The 17,212-nt window shown below is 42.8% G+C and overlaps 1 protein-coding gene across 1 annotated transcript in view; it reads left to right on the forward strand.

The window, feature by feature from the left end:
• Positions 1-17,212, forward strand: part of LOC126427277 (ankyrin-3-like) — a 619,134-nt gene that overhangs the window by 472,598 nt on the left and 129,324 nt on the right. The gene's annotated exons all lie outside the window — the stretch shown is intronic.

Raw genomic sequence — 17,212 nt, forward strand, 5'->3', positions numbered from 1 at the left:
CGATAAGTGTGGAATTACTTGTAGAAGCACAGGCTGCTCCTGCAGGGGGACCGGAGGTAGAAATTAAATTTTGACTTTTGGCTCGTAAGTAAAAATTCGAAAGAAAATGTTTGACATAAATTGAGACGAAGTGCTGATGACGTTCGGTCGTATTACCGTATATCGAATCACTCCCGTCTGCGTTAAGTATTCAGTTTCCCCGGAAAGTGTTCCAGCGCTTGCTCTGAACAAGCTACATCCCCTGAATATGTGCAAAAGTAGCGCACTGAACTTCCATAAAAACACCGAGTTGTTTTAAAAGCTTCACGGTTTTAAGGCCTTTGCCATTCAGCTGCACCCGCAGTACAACTGATCGAGGAGAAAGTGTGTGTCTGACTCTAAATTAAGTGGTTTATAGGTCGCTGCTCTGTTTCACTAGGGCAAGAATCTTTTCTCTAGCATTATAGAAGCACAAAATATTTTGAGTACTATTCCACGGAAACGGTGGCTATGGAACGATGCTTCAATACCCTACGACCAGCAAAGACTTGCCTTAGAACCGAATCGAGACAGACCAGGGAGACTGGCTGCGTTGTTCCTGCTGAGCGAACACCGAAACTACGTGAAAGAATACGGCGAGATTTAAAAAAAGAAAGTATCAGAAACATCTGAGTCCAATCCAAGAACTTAAATTATTGTATTCTTTCGGGAGTGCATTCTTACGTTTAAAATGTTCATTGAAAGCAGTTTGTCGCCAGTTTTCTGTTTTCTCTATCGACAAATGATGCCTGGTTTGCCTACTCCCAGTTCTTTGCGAATAGTATGACCTGCCCCCTCCCGCCACAATTGCTCTAGTTTATGTCGTGGGTACGCCCTTCGATTTCGCATTCATGGGGACGAATCGTGAGGATAAAGAGTCGTATACATAAAAAGACATCTTTCTCCGGAGAAGATTATCAGAGCAAAAGAATATTCTCTCAGAAAGTTTTCAGTTACGCATGAATGAAAAATCGCAAGCGTATTCTGTGGCGAGACGGTTTCCTTCCCACTGCCTCCCCACCTCCCTGAGAAGGTTCTCTTGTGTGTGTCGTCTGCCGTGTCACGCGTAACGTCAGATTTCATTCAGCTCGCTCAAACAGGCAAACCGTTCAGTGTACGAAGATGGGACTGGCGTCAGTGTGTTCTGTAAAGAGTTGCACTACGTTTAGATTTCACTTTTATGTGCGGCAACAAATAGTTAAGACGATTAAAGACAATTGGAAAAACGCATTTTCTGCGATCGTATTGAGTATACGACTCGTACGAACCTTTTCTGTTACTGAAGTTAGGTGAACACATTATGTGGATGAAATCTTAAAATTACATCATTTTTCATCGACTCCAAACCGGAACTATGGCCGAGTTTTCTAAGAAGAGATAATTTTGTTCAAATACGACGCAGAATGGTGTGCTCGCGTGTCAAGGTCGCAAGCGTTCGCCCGTCGGGTTCGTTACGAGAAGCAGATCGCTAGGTTTGTAATCAGCCAGCTGTTAATTTTTCTGATCCGCCTATATTTCTAACGTAACAAAATGAAAGATTTACGGTGTGAGAATATCCGGAAATGTCAGTTGCGCACTTGTTCTGTGTATACCAAAATTTTCTCGTACATCAGTGTGAAAACTTGAGTCTCTTAAGTAGCAAAAAAAAAAAAAAAAAAAAAAACCATTTTAATTTTCACTTCTTTTGAAAGGTCGCTCATCTTTTCTTTCATGATTTTTTGGAAGGAAATTCGCAACGCAAATAATGTTTTTATTGTAAGGCTCGTAGAAGTTTCTACGGTTCCTCTCTTCTGTATTTCTTCGGGTACGTATACCTTCTTGCATTACAGGCAATATAAACTTTGCCTTTAATACCAAAAAGTCTCCAAAAGCTAACGCCATCAAAACTTAGTCATTTCGATGTATGCTACAGAGCACACTTCAAAAAACGGAAAATGTTCACGGTTCGTGATCGCTCCTCTAGTTTTATTCATACGAAATCGTAGCATGTTCTTTGTTTTTAGCGACTTCTTCCACCCATTTACTCAAGCTGAGAAATTTCTTGGGTGAAGTATATTTTCCGACTCGTTTTATTCGCGCGAACCTGGGAATGTTCTCCACAATTCCCAGTATAAAGTACGTTCTCCGTTTTATTCATACGACCAAAGGTCGCGATTATGTAAGTTGCACGAAACCATGATGACGCACACTTAGAGAGGTAATTCGGCTCAGAAAGTTTTCACTCTGGTAGGCGGCAAGTACTGGGTGTCCAGCAGGCTGCTTCAGAAACTGTTACATTATTCACTCTGAAGCTGCAAATCGAAATGTACAATTCTGTCCCAAACACAGCAATACTAGTTGCGACGAACGTTTACCGCACAGGAGGCAATGTACTGTTTTTCTCCGACGTTAGTACCACATACCTGTCAATTTCTGCGGGATTTCGGCAGAATCGGGTCGGGCCAAATTGGGTTGCCAATCGCCAGAAACGTTGTATTAGATAGTGTTTCCGTGTTTATTTCTGTTTCCTTTCTCTTTAATCTTCACTCCTTCCACTTTGGGATTCCGAAATCAACCCCTTTTCCTCTTCCATTTTCCTCATTAGCGACGTCCCTGCAACAGTGCCGCTCTCACTCCAATCTAGCGACTGGAGAACTGAAGTCGGTGTCTGAACGAGATCTCTGTCACGGCTGGAGTTTAGCGTGGAATACGACTGAGTAAGTGCTGCCAAGCTTAGCCCGAATAATGCACAACTTTTCTCCTGTTTTTTTTTTTTAATTTACGATTTCCCAAGACCATTTGAAATTTAATTTTCAAGGTTACTGCGACCCCATGTGGTGATTAAAGTACTTTAAAGAGAAAGCGTGTAATCCATTTGGAGTTGTGGATGATAACAAATCGAACACCACATTGCATTCCAGCATTGCTGATGGGGGGCGCCACGAACTTGTAAGTCATTTTCAGCCAGGTGTCCCGATACTTTTGACCTCATAGTGTGTGTGAAAGCATCGTCAAGATCTAAAATGGATGTTTGAGCATCAAGAAAGTGCTTAAAGGTCTAAGTCAACGACAGAGACAGACAGGTAGCAAATATGGTTTCCAGTCATTAAACAATCGAGCCACAGAATGAACATCAGTACAGTAGTTACATGTGTAATGAATCTGATCTGAAATTATACTATGGAAGATACTGGTTGACATGGCCAAAGATGAATAACATGTCTATGTTGGACAATCCAAGTCCACAGGAAGATCATAGGTACATAAAATCAAACATCTTTGGAAGAACTATCTTATCTGTGAATACATTTATAAATACATCTGTGGAAGGGCAGTGTTATCTGTGAGCACAAGGTGTAAAAAGTATGTTTGTAGCACAAAAATATGACATCATGCCGAAAGAAATACCCACGTCTTTACTGGTTCAAATGAGAAAAATGTCCATGGTTCACACATACCATGGTACAGAAAATTGCGAAAGTTTGCCATAAAAATAGTTTGCGTTGTAATCAATATGTGGCAGATCATTACAGTTTCAGGCCTATGGCCTGAATGCCAAAGTTGACAGCGACATGAATCAACACACCGGCAGCTCAAAATCGCGCAGTCTCTACTAATTCAGTTCTAGGGAGATGAGGAGCCAAGATAACATGGGAGTACTGCACTGGTGTTAAGGATGCGAATTACATTGGCACAAGGATGATAAGGACGCCTCATTTAATGATAAACAGAAAAAAACAGTGAACATATTCTAGTGCCCGATTCCACCCTCCGCTTTGACCATAGAGTGAGGATTCACACGCACAGAATTTATTTTCTGTTGTCGACACAAATTGCCACAGTGGTTGTGTATCCTGGGGTTGGCATAGGTGTGTGCGTAAAACGTCCTATAAATTTTGAATGTCGCCAAATTGTTAGTTCAGATAGATTCCAATCGTATGTGCTGTGTATTAGGGACAGGCGTTATGCAGACACCATAACAACTTGCATTTGATACCTGCAATAAATTGTTCTCTCAGCTTTGACGAACAAAATGAGCAGACATCACGTCGCAGCACCGCCACGTCAGCGTGTACTCACACCGTCTGTCACGTCATGTAACGTCAATTCGCTTAGTCTGTGTCAGAGTACAGTATTTCAATTGAGGAACTAAGGTTACTAATGGCCAAAGCAGACCTCATAACTTGTGTTCTTTATCAGTCTTGTTTGCTGAAGTGCTGAGGCGTGAAGCAACACCTCAAAACATCGACATTTCTATGTTATGGGTGAGTGGGCGTCTCTTCTGTTATTGCCAAACCTAAACAATTTTTTGCTTTCAGATATCTCACAAAGCTTGTGTGAGAACATCCAGTGCAAAAAACCTCCAAGTCGGCATCGAACATTTACAATTTGCCACGAAATCCAAGCACAATAAGAAAATGGAGAGTAAAAAGTTACAAAAGCACAATATCCACTAACTACTATACAACGAGTTAACTTACGCTGATAGCAGATGATGATACAGTCGACACTTTATTCCCTGGAAACCGTGACCTGCCGTGACGTGACGTGACGTGACGGTCTGTTGACGACTTGTCTGAATGCCGCCATTTGAAATGCATCGTGGAATGTTTCCACACGACGAGACTTGACGGCATCCCGAGATCATGCGACAATTTCAGCTTAATGTTGACAACATGCACACCACGCAATGCTCACACCAGAGATCTTTCTACTCTATGGCTTTGATCGACGTCATATCTGACTCACAGATGCTACTTAGAGGCGACATCTAAAGGCAATGAGGTTCAATCCTAAACCAAAGAATGTATCACGAAAAAGACAGATAATATACATACATACAATAAAATTTGATTGCAGCTCATGCGATTAATTACATAATTATAAGCTATATTGCAAATAAATTGAGCTAACAAAAAAGAAAGTATCAACATAAAAAATCATACATGCATGAAACAAATTATCACAGTTCACGTGTGCAAGTGAAAGAACCACGCATGTCCTTTAAAGTCCACTACAATATCACTCCTAGTAAACTCGTAATTTACATCTACATGGACAGTTTGCAAATCGCACTTACGTGCTTGGCAAAGTGTTCATCGAACCATTTTTCACAATAATCCTCTATTATTCCAGTCTGAAACAGAATGCGGAAGAAACGAACAGATGTACCTTTCCGAGCGAGACCTGATTTCCTTATTTTATGATGATGATCGTTTCTCCCTGTGGATGTCGGCGAAAAAAAAATGCTTTCGCATTCGGAGGAGAAAGTTAGTAATTGAAACTTCGTGGTAAGGTTCTGCCGCAACGAAACATGCCTTTATTTTAAATATGGCCGCCCCAAATTCTGTATCATGTCAGTGACACTCCCTCCCCTATTTCTCGACAATACAAAATGTGCTGCTTTTTCCTGAACATTCTCGATGAAGTCCGTTAATTCTAACTGGTAATGATCCCACACTGCACAGCAGTATTCTAGAAGAGGACGGACAACCGTAGTGTAGGCAGTCTCTCTAGTAGATCTCTTGCATCTTCAGCCAATAAAACGCAGTCTTTGGTTCTCCTCCCCCACAATATTTCCTATGTGTTCTTTCCAATTTATGTTGTTCGTAACGGTGATTCCTAGGTATTTAGTTCGATTTCCGGCCTTTAGATTCGACTGATTTATCGTCTAACCGAAGTCTAACCGATTCCGTTTAGCACTCATGTGGATGACCTCACACTTTTCATTATTTAGGATCAATTGCCAATTAATACGAATTGTGAACTTTGTGACAGGAAATCACGAATCAAGTCACTGGCCAGCCTGTGACGATATTCCATAACCACGCAATTTGACTACAAGCCGCTTGTGACATACAGTGTCAGCTGTCTTCTTGAACTCCACAAAGACGAAATCAATCGGAAATCCCTTGTCAATGCCACTCAATACTTCGTGTGAATAAAAACTAGTTGTGTTGACTTCGAGATAATTCATAATGTTCGAACACAATATATGTTCCAAAATCCTGCTGCAAATAGACGTTGGTAATATGGCCCTGTAAACTGATGGATTACTCCTACTGCGTTTCGTAAGTATTGGTGTGACCTGTGCAAGTTTCCAGTCTTTGGGTTACGAATCTTTCGTCGGGGAGTTTCAACACTCAGTTTCGCTACATTCCTGTGTTGACTAATTTCAGTATATGTTTTGGTGCTCGTTATGCGAAAGTGGGTGTTTCGGGCAGGGACAATTTAAAATCAAACACAACAATGGCAAAATGACATAATTAGAAACATATGGGGAACGTATACATACAGACTCCAGACAGAACAACACAAGGAATTCTACAAAGTTTTCAAAGCAGAAATAACAGGTTACAAGCAGTTGTACTTCAAAGATTCAAAAGGCAAACTGACTACCAACAACAAACACAAATCTGTATTACTAGCAAAATGCTCCAACAACCTTCTAAACTGCGAGGAACCAACACAATGACAATCTTTCAGACAGCCTCTAAAGGAAATCCCGCCTTGAGAATCATATAACTGCATTAGACTCAACAATACAGTGGCCAGCCGAAAAACAACAGGGCGCCAGGAGAAGACGGAGTATTGGCTGAGATGTGAAAACTAGGAGGGAGCGGGCAGCTGAAACCTTTTACGAGGTTACGAAATACTGCTGGGAGAAAGGAGGAGTACCGGACGACTGGAAGCAAGCCACAATCCATCCGCCACGTAAGAAGGGAGACAGGACAGGCACACACATATGTTGTTCAAATGTGTGTGAAATCTTATGGGACTTAACTGCTAAGGTCATCAGCCCCTAAGCTTACACACTACTTAACCTAAATTATCCTAAGGACAAACACACACACACCCGTGCCCGAGGGAGGACTCGAACCTCCGCCGGGACCAGCCGCACAGTCCATGACTGTAGCGCCTCAGACCGCTCGGCTAATCTCGCGCGGCACCCACATCTACCGAGCTCCCTACTGAGACCTCTACTGAGTATGACAGAACACCAAGCAGAGAACACAACTGGCGAGTACCAAGCGGGGTTGAGGAAAAATAGTTTTTGCCCAGAAAAAATTCTTAACTTGAAAACAATTATCAGGATCAGAACAAAGAAGAACCTCAACACAGTCGTTACATTTACTGATTTCAAAAAAACTTACAGTTCTGTAAACAGAGCACACTATCCTTAACACTGGAAGAAGCAGGTGCTGACAAAATCAGCAGACAGTCAGTCAAACAGACACTTACAGACACAATTTCATAAGTTAAATTCCTAAGGACATTTCTGAAGCCTTCAGAAGTAGCACAGGAGTTCGGCAGGGCGACGGCGTCTCACAGATCCTCTCCAGTACGATCTCAGACAAGGTCACGAGAGAGAGGAATAAAAAAGAACTACAAGAGAAAAACATCGACCGAATCCATCTAGTAGAAAGGGCAAGAACTGACGTGGAATGTCTTGTTTTTTTTTCTGGCTATATTGCTATGATTTCTAAGGATAAAACAGATGCAAAGATAATGATAGGAACACTGTACAAAACTGCATCTCCAACCTGACTACAAATACCGAAAACGAAAACAGAATGCATTGAACATAAACACAATAGAGAAAAATATATACAAACACAAGATGGAAACGTCCAAAGAGTTGATAAGTTTAAGTATCGAAGAGAATGGACACAATCAAATGGGTTAGATAACACTACAAGCAAAGAAAGATCAAGGAAAACGGAATTAACAAACAAAATGACCGAAAACTGATATAATAAGAAATCAATATCATTCCAGGCAAAAACTTAACGCTACGCAACAGTAATTAAACCGGATGCAATATGCACATTTCAATGCCCAACACCGAGTACAAGAGGTGAAGAAGAAGAACTGGAAAAGCAGAAAAACTTCAGAGCCACAAAAGAACAAAGGTAACAGCTTGACGAAGAGGAGAAATTAAAAGCTACAGAGAAACATAGGAACAATCGCAGACATAATAAGAAAGAGGAGATTCCTTATAGCACTCATGTGGATCAACTCACACTTTTCATTATTTAGGTTCAACTGCCAACTTTTGCACCATACAGGTATCTTTTCTAAATAGTTTTGCAGTTTGTTTTGATATTCTGATTACTTTACTAGAAGGTAAACGACAGCATCATCTGCAAACAACCTCAGACGCTTCCTCCATTCTCTCCGAAATCGTTTATATAGATAAGGAACAGCATTACTTGGGAAACGCTGGAAATCACTTATGTTTCCTTCGATGATTTTCGTCAATTACTGCGAACTGTGAACAATGTGACAGGAATCTTTGTAATAGCTCTGCATCAACTGACAAATAGTCCATCGCTAAGAAACACAACTCCTCTCTCTGTCGAGCTTGTGTTTCTCATGGAACATAAAGTATTCATACTACTTACAAGAATTCAGCCGACATCTTTCACAATCTCGTGTATTTCAAAACTAAAAGCCCAATCTCTTTGAAGGCCAAACGCCGGAATATCAGTGGTTGTCTAGCGCATCACCCAACTCCATCAGCGTTTGTTGTTTGAACCAGTCCCCTACATTACCTGATTACTGGAACCTATTTGCTGGCAGCATGTATGGTCCTGCCTTAGATTAGTGTAAACTGCACCATACTCAAATTACTGCCATATAAGCTGTGCCGGGGCTAGCAGCGTGTTTAGCACTAAATTCAGCTAGAATTTGCATATGGAAATGATGCTCTAAGACCCCCTTTCCTAACTCCGACTTTTTCTGTCGCATATGGATTAAAAAAAGAAACACAGACTGATTGTTATCGACCCTGCAAGTGGAGTGGAGAAGAATTTGGCACATGCAATAATTTAATTTGATAATAATTAATTTGACAGTCGAAAGTTTAATTAATGTCGTGACAGATGAAAGGATTGCTCTACCTAACTACAGAATGAAATTTCTGTTGAAGATAACAATTGGATTTACTCTGACAAAATTCAGAATGAAAAACACATGAAACAATCACAATACGTCAATTTAATAGGCTTCGGTAGAGTGGCCTTTACTGTGGGAGACGTGCTGTACATGTACCTCTGGTACGTCTCCACAGAAGGGAGTGTCTACAGTGGAGCTGTCAACATTCCACCTGGAGTGTCTAGAGTGGAGCTGTCAACATGCCACCTGGGCGGTCGAACAGTTGGGCCGACGTTCTTTTCCCAGATGAGTCCCCATTTGGTCTGCAGAGTGATTCTCGACGCATCCGCATCTAGAGGGAACGTGGAACACGATTTCTCAATCCAAACACTGTGCAAGAAGACTGATATCGAGGATCCCGGGCAGGGATTCTGGCGACCACTCGAACACCTCTTCATGTAATTGTACCAGTGAATTGGCGAGGTTTAACCGCTGCCAGGTATCGAGGCGAGATCTCGGGACCTGATGTGCGGTTGTTGCGAGGAGAGATGGACCCAGACTTTGTACTGATGGACGACAGTGCTCGACCTCATAGAGCAGAGGTGTTTCACGTTTTCTTGGAAATCGGAGACCGTGCATGGCGTGGCCTGCTCATTCTCCCGATTTGAATCCCATAGAGCGTGTCTGGGACGCACTGGGGAGACGGGTTGCATCGCGTCATCATCCACGAACCACTCTGCAGGACTTGTGAGCAGCTCTGCAGGAACTGTGGGCGTTATCGCCTCAACAAGAGATTGACAACATCACTCACAGCACGCCCCGCCGTTGTCGGGGCTGTACTGCTGCCAGAGGTGGTCACACCCCGTGCTGAGCACAGTAACCAGTCGTCGCAGTGCGTGTGTGGAGATACATTGAGTTGTAAGAAGAGGAAGCACACTTTTGTCTACGGTTATGCATGTTCCAGTTGTTTACATTCTGTGTTCTTTACATTATTTCCATTTTACTAACGCCCGTTTACACTATTTTGTGGCAAAATAGATGCAACCTCGCAAAATACCCAACTGTTGCTTCACTTTTGGCCAGCAGGGTATTTGCAGTTTGTACTATCACATTGTGAAGTGTGGTGTTCAGTTGTGACAGTCAGAGAGCAGACATGTTTACACTGAGTGGGCCTCCTGGCTTGATGAGTGGTACCCTGAGGAGCTGCTGTGTGATGGACTGAAGTGGATGTAGCTCTTAGAGCGAATTTTTCAGGCTGCAGTGGAGTGTGCGCTGATGTGGAACTTTGTGGCAGATTAAAAAACTGTGTGCAGACTGGGACGTCTGCATTTAGCGGGCAAATGCTCTACAAACTGAGCTACCCGGCCACGTCTTGTGACCCGTGTTCAGGGCCTAGCGTGCCCCCTGATTTTCAAACACTCCACTGCCAACTGAAACATTCATTCCCGAAATGATCTCCTGCCTTGGCTGAGCCGAGTCTCTGCAATCTTTCAGGAGTGCTAGTCCTGCAAGTTTCACATGAGGATATATGTGGAGTTTGAATGGTAGGAGATTTACTGGTGAAAGTAAGGCTGTGACGACTGGCTGTGAGCCATTCTTGGATAGCTCAGTAGGTAGAACACCTGTCTGTAAGCGGCACAGCTCCCTGGTTTGAGTCCCAGTTCGGCACATTGTTTTACTGATTTCTGAGAACATTTCTCGTGGAGAACAGTGGTCTGGCAGAAAGTAAAACTGACACGGAAGACAGCAGTCTTTCGCAGTGGGAAAACTTCCAGAACAGCTCTAACCTCTATGGATTAGTATTGTAAGGTAATAATGGTTCGTGCCACTGAAGCTCAATACGGATGAAATCACTGTCGTCCTTCACTACTGAACGTAAGCCGCTCACATTCTATTATCTGTTAAGTGGTATCACCATCAACCGAACCATATTAGAGTATAAATGGGACACGGGATTGCTGCTAGGTACACGATCGCAGAGCTTAAACTGTCTTCGTTTACCTGTATGCAAACATTTTTCGATTGCTTTTAATCAAATTTCTGACTGCAGATCTTCACTGAAATATCAGCAAGATCAGGTGGAATGTTACAGTGTGCGCTCTCCCCTGCGTGATTTTTACTATTTTTTAATGTACTGATAAGGGAATATTTTCTGTATTGTCAATGCCAGCGTTTAAAATTTATGCAGTGTTTCCCTGCCTCCCCCCCCCCCCCCCTCCTCATCTCAACAGGATTGCGTATGAAGGAAGACTTCGCTAGTCTCACTAAGCATTTGTTTCACATTTGCAAGAACACTGGTAATTTATGTGTATATATGTGGAAATAACCGTGTCTTCCAGTGCCGTGAAAACATTGCCGTAGCCTGACATTGAGGTGGTGAATAGCACAGTTAAACCTAAATTCAATCTTGTTATTAGCGAGAGATATCATTAAGGAATGTATCTATTGGCATGGAAGTGTAAAAATCGCTAGGTCCTTAATGAAGGTTGTGTCAAATGTCTGATTATCCAGCCAAATGCAAAATATTCTTCCAAGTACTTAACAACAACTTTTCTTTTCCTGCATCAAAAAACCTTTATATCAAATTACATGTTGTACCACCGTTGCTAACCTGTTCATGTACGCTGTACATATGTGTTTAATGTAACAAACTTGCAGGAGGATGATACAGTTATTTAATCATCAATTTTAGTGGGACATCGATATGCCATTTTCTTCATTTATTGTAATGTATGAAAATGTGTTTCTTTGCTTAAGTGTGAGTATATTGTGTGTGTGTGTGTGTGTGTGTGTGTGTGTGTGTGTGTGTGTGTGTGTGTGTGTGTGTGCATATGAGAGAGAGAGACATAGACAGAGAGAGAGAGATAGAGAGAGAGATAGAGAGAGAGAGAGAGATAGACAGAGAGATAGATAGATAGATAGATAGAGAGAGAGAGAGAGAGAGAGAGAGAGAGAGAGAGAGAGAGAGAGAGAGAGACAGTAATGGTACTAATTCAATGTTTCCCATTTTGCTCTAATTTTTAATGATCAGTTCAAAATGGTTGAAATGGCTCTAAGCACTATGGGACTTAACATGTGAGGTCATCAGTCCCCTAGACCTAGAAGTACTTAAACCCAACTATCCTAAGGACATCAGACACATCCATGCCCGAGGCAGGATTCGAACCTGCGACCGTAGCAGCAGCGCGGTTCCGGACTGAAGAGCCTAGAGCCGCTCGGCCACTACGGCCGGCGAAGAACGAGTAACAGATAGCATCAGCTTGCGTATGGAAAGGCAGAAGACACATGTAGGCAGTGACAAGTTATGTGGCTTTAAAGGTTAAATTGTCGATGGTATTAAAAATATAAATAATGGAACATAATAATAACAAAGTGCTGCTTACTTTGTAGCAATGTGTGTTACTCATCACGTTGACATCAGTCGTCCCATTCGTTGCAGGTGGGTCCAGAATGGAGCCATCGAGTAATTCTGATGCTCGCTGTATCTAAAAAAGTGTTATGTCATCAGTTACAACATCGCTCCTCGTCGTCATTTACACATTTATACTCTGCGAATTGGGTCTTCTTATGCGCCACTTACACCGGATCGTAAGAAAGCAAATACGAACGTAAAAGCATCTGCTGACAGTTCCCAACTGTTTGCTTGTATCCGTGAACGTTTGTATACACTCTAGGCAATAGAAGAGAACACGATAAAATACGCATATATATACACTTTCACTGACTGCCACACAGATTTGACTCAATTGTTACAGCTCTGGTATAAAACTCTGGTATTCACGTAGGATTATTCCGCATGCTGGGTGTGTTGTTCTACGTCAAGCAAACTAAAGGTAATAGGAAAATAAAAATGTATTATTGGATGTCTCACTTTTTATGCAAGTGTGCAGCACTTGTCACTAAACTGCAGCTTCCTTCCTCGTTCTCACTATTGCAAAGTCTTGCAACTACGTCAGTTGACACTTTAGCTTCTCGTTACAACTAATGAGAAAATTTGAAAGTGGAATACTAATTTCTGATGAGCGACATAACCTGAAGAACAGATAGAATTTACACACTGCAACTGGAGAAATTTATGCCAGCTTCTGTGCCTCAAATAGTTCCTGACGCCTGCAGTGACATGTGCAAAGCACAGATTTCATTAAGGTACGCGTAAGGAAGATAATGCCAGTCAAGTACAGTAATTGAAATGTGAAATGCACATAAAACCTCTCAATAAGGCTATTTGACAAAACTTACCGCACTGTCGATGGAGCACAAGGCGTGAAACGTCATCCATAGAATGAGATGTTGCTCATCCTCGATAGTCATTGTCCATTGAAAGACGTTCGTGGGTTAAGGTAGTTGGTAAGCAGGCAGCGTTCCACTTTCGGGGGCTTATCTGACGCTTTGTGCAGATCGTGGTCGTGGCGATACTGTGCTGCCAGCGATGCGGGCCGCGGACGGCTCCTCTACCTGCTGGGCGGAGTCGTTTGCCGTGTGAGGCTGTGAGGAAAAGCCGTGGAGTGCGCGTGAGCTCCGTGATGCTGGAGGAACTGTCGTGGAACTCATGTTCTGTTTTTGTTACACTATTGTTTTGGGTCTCGTGTGAGACTGACGCATGAGAGCGTCCAGCTGGAATATAACGTGTAGCCGATTCATTAAGAGAAGTTAGAGTTGTACGTTGTAGGAAATACATTGAGATGAACTTCTGCGAGAGTGTTATTCCAACGGAACGAGAAAAGTCTCTTTTGGCATGTTCAGTACAGTGGATTGAAGTTCACAGGGGAGAAGCTGTGTCACGGTTCACGGGTGCTGAGCAGCAGCACCACTGCAGCCTCGGTGTTACACGGCGACACCGAGAGGAGCACGACACCCAGTCAGGTACGGAGACTGCGGGTCTACGACTTGTGGACTGTTTCAGTGGCCTGTTCCTAACACCACCATTAGGGACATAAAAACCAAGCAAACATTCAAAGCAGGGATAACATGATCGAAAGAAAAAATATTTTGAGGTATTTCGTTACGACATCTAAAGCGTAAAAAACCGGTGACACACCCATTATGTAACTACAGCTGATTTGAACATAGGCCACGAGACTGATAAGCTTCTTCACAAATTTTTAATTTTGAATTACTCAGCACTACACATTTTTGTTTTTGTAGACTTGCAGGAAAATTTATTGTGCTGTTCCTCTTTAATAAAAAGGAAAAATACGAAATGTTGCGGTTCTTCAGACTGTTCTCTACTAACAGGATGCATCTAATGAATTTATAATCTTTCTTATGTCTCTGGTTGGACTTTTTAGTGTTCCGACTATTTTCTATTGAGCATGTTTCCCTTATACAGTATTGTTACATTAGCGTCTGACGACTCCATAGCTCACACTAGAAAACTTCAACAATAAAAGTAGTTTGTGTGCAAAACAGCACGCAAACGCAAGTGCAGGTCAAACAGTGGTATGAAACTTCCGTGGCAGATTAAAACTGTGTGCTGGGCCGAGAGTTGAATGTGGGTGCTCTCCCTTTCTGAGGCGGGTTCTCTTTTCACTGAGCTACCCAAGCACGACCCCTGATCCATCCTCACAGCTTTACTTCCACCAGTGCCTCATCTCCTACCTTCCAAACTTAACAGCTCTGCTGTGAAACTTGCATGACTAGCTCTCCAAGAAGAAACGATATTGCACAGACATGGCTTAGCTACAGTGTGGAGGATGTCGTCAGAACGAATTTTCACTCTGCAGTGGAGTACGCCATGTTCAACCCGCCAGGGCAGCCGAGTGCGCTGACGCTCTGCTTCCTAGACTCGGGTAGGCCCGCCGGCCGCGGATCGAATCCAACCGGCGGATTAACAACGAGGACAGGTGTGCTGGCCGGCCTGGATGTGGTTTTAGGCGGTTTTCCACATCCCGCTAGGTGAATGCCGGGCTAGTTCCCACGTTCCGCCTCAGTTACACGGTTCGCAGACATCTCAACACGTTCGCACTATTCCACGGATTACACTAGTGCGCTAATTCCCCGCGGGGGGGGGGGGGGGGGGGCGGAAGGAAGGGCATCTGGCCACCTCTTGAAATTAACATGCCACATCCGCTTAACCAGCAGAGCCCGCCAGTCGGGATTAATTCTTGGAAAGAGACAGACTGGAGGTCGCCGTGTTACACTATACCCTACCTAACATACATGTGATTAATACGGTAGTTCACTAAAATTATACACAACGTACAAGAAAGAAGCAACAGAAAGACTTTATCCGTACAAGTGTTTGATATAGTGCTACCTTACTGCATGTCGCAGCCACAGACTCGGCGTTTTTGGTGCTACATTCAGTGTGGTGCACTGGGAAATCATGTCGCAATGCGACTGCAGCATAATCTTTATTCACACAGAGAAGCGGAAGTCTGATCATGTGCATTATAAATTAAATAGCGGTGGCTATCCCTATTTTTCCTGTAGCGAAAAGACGGACGACATATGAGCTGCGACCATTTTTGTAAACAAGCGAAGTGGCCTTCCATTTATCTCTACGCAGAATTAACCCAGATACTTTCTGTGCATCAAATGGAGGTTGTTAACCTCCATTTGACAAGCCTGTACAACATCTGCCAAACTTCAGAACGGGATTCGACTCTTCCAGCGTCGTGATGACATTAAGAATCTGCAGAGGCCTTACTAGTAAACGACACACAGCACCTCAGTGTCACTGTCCGTGTGATTCCTGTACTGCATATCTGAATGCTGGCTTCTTAGGCATTGCTGTCCTGCGATTATACCTTTACACAGCACCCTGTCTCCCTCCAGTAGCCAACGCACATCACCTGTCTCCTAACTGCAGATGTGTGAGTACTGCCACCATACAAACTTCGCGTATGTTGTACGAAAACACATAACAATGCAACCTGGCTGATACAGACACTAATGCCGAGAAACCACGAGGAAAGAGAATACATATATGCCTTTCTCCATACCAACTCCCAAATATAAATAAAGAATTCGAACTCAGGATTGCAAACATAAACGAACGCAGTCGGAGAGCCTTAGTGCAGACGCATTCCCAGCTGCTGATTCTCAAACACATCGCTGCTGCAGAACCGACTGGTCAGATGTGTACAGTGACCGTTTCCTGTGAAATACATTAGTAGTTTCTCAGTGAATTCGTCGGGAGTCTACGGAACTGATGAATAAACCCTCTACTTGTTTACTCAATGTCGATATTTAGCTTGCGTAATTAAACGATTTACAAGTAGGATCTGAAGAGAGTATTGAGCAAAGTCAGAGCACAGTTTTCAGATTACACTACGAATCGAGTGGGTATTCTTTAAAAAAAAAAAAAGAAATACACTGTGGACTATGCATCTGAATGCAGTTTGTTTATTGGTTGATGAATCCATATCAGGTGAGTGAAGCGAGTTAGTCAGCCGAAGTGGCCGAGCGGTTCTAGGCGCTACAGTCTGGAACCGCGCGACCGCTACGGTCGCAGGTTTGAATCCTGCCTCGGGCATGGATGTGTTAGTTAGGTTTAAGTAGTTCTACGTTCTAGGGGACTGATGACCTCAGAAGTTACGTCCCATAGTGCTCAGAGCCATTTGAACCATTTTTGAAGTAAGTTATTTTTTCCCATAGCTAACCAGAAGACATGGCAGTACTTCTTAATTGCTAAATATGAGTAGGAATTTGATGTATAACCTAAATTCCTTCCCCTCTTCTCTCTGTCCATCTCCTACTCCCTCTCTCTTTGTCCATCTGCCACTCCCCCCCCCCCCCCTCTGTGCATGACCTTCTCTCCAAGTCCTCCTCCACCCCCTGTCTATTCCCACTTCTCTGTCCTCTTACCCCTCTCTCTGAGCTCAAGCCTTGTTTATTGTTATTGAGAACAAAACCTCGATTGGGAACTGAAGCCACTTAAAATGAACATGTACGCTAGTTGAGACCATTGGTATACGGTGTGTTAGAGACACCTGTCCCCATGCTGGATCTGTGAAGACAGTAGCTGTAATGAGAGTCTTTGTCATGGTTTTAATTTGTCAGTGGTTAGAATTACAAAGTTAAGGATTCTGTAGTGTTTTCCTAATAATAAGCCGATCAGCCATAAATACTAGTTTCTTGTTTCTGTAAAAACGATTGCGAAGAAGAAAACAAAACATTACAATACTGTGTACACAATTTGTCTTTGAAATTATACATAAAGAGAAAGAATATATAAGGGAGAAACAATTTGTCTAATGGGTTACACGCCCCCCTATTGTAGTTCAAACTGTAGGAAAGATACCGAAACAACACATTTTCACAGTACAGCACACGATTTTCTTTCACACAGTCGGTTTTAATAGAAAACCTACATGTTGCCATTTAGAAAAATATG

This window comes from Schistocerca serialis, chromosome 11 (assembly GCF_023864345.2).
Source record: "Schistocerca serialis cubense isolate TAMUIC-IGC-003099 chromosome 11, iqSchSeri2.2, whole genome shotgun sequence".
In the NCBI taxonomy this organism is placed as follows: Eukaryota; Metazoa; Arthropoda; class Insecta; order Orthoptera; family Acrididae; genus Schistocerca; species Schistocerca serialis.